We start from the raw sequence: 507 nt of genomic DNA on the forward strand, positions 1-507 counted from the left end.
CCCTCTTCCCCTCCCCTTCTTCTCCTCCTCCGGCTCTCCCTCCCCTTTCCTCCTCGCCTTCCCTGGCCATCTCCTCCAGATTACTGGTTCTGCACTAGCCTTGGTTGGATTTGTCACTGTTGTGATAAAATAATGCCTAAGTCATCTGTTGGCAGCCCTCGCCTCCCTCTTAATCTGCCCTCCCTGCAGACACAGCGGCAGGGGTTCATGAATATGTTGCTTGCGTCGTTGGGAAGGCTAGTTTGGGTTTTCCCGTTAGTGGGTTTCCTTTCCACAGGAGGTGGGTGCAGCCCGTTAACGGGATGGGATAGGGGTTCAGGTAGGGTCCAGGATCCGAACCCGAGACCCTTTCAGCCCCTCCCCAGCCGAGCGTGGGAGGCGGCCACAGCTGGGAGCAGGGTCTGCGCCATGAGACGTTTCCTCTTAGAAACTGTAATTATGGGTAATTATCTAACTGCAACACAAAAATTAAAACCCAAACAACATCGGGAGGGAAGAAGCCATAGC

This window comes from Bison bison, unplaced genomic scaffold (assembly GCF_000754665.1).
Source record: "Bison bison bison isolate TAMUID 2011002044 unplaced genomic scaffold, Bison_UMD1.0 scf7180017864248, whole genome shotgun sequence".
Lineage (NCBI taxonomy): Eukaryota > Metazoa > Chordata > Mammalia > Artiodactyla > Bovidae > Bison > Bison bison.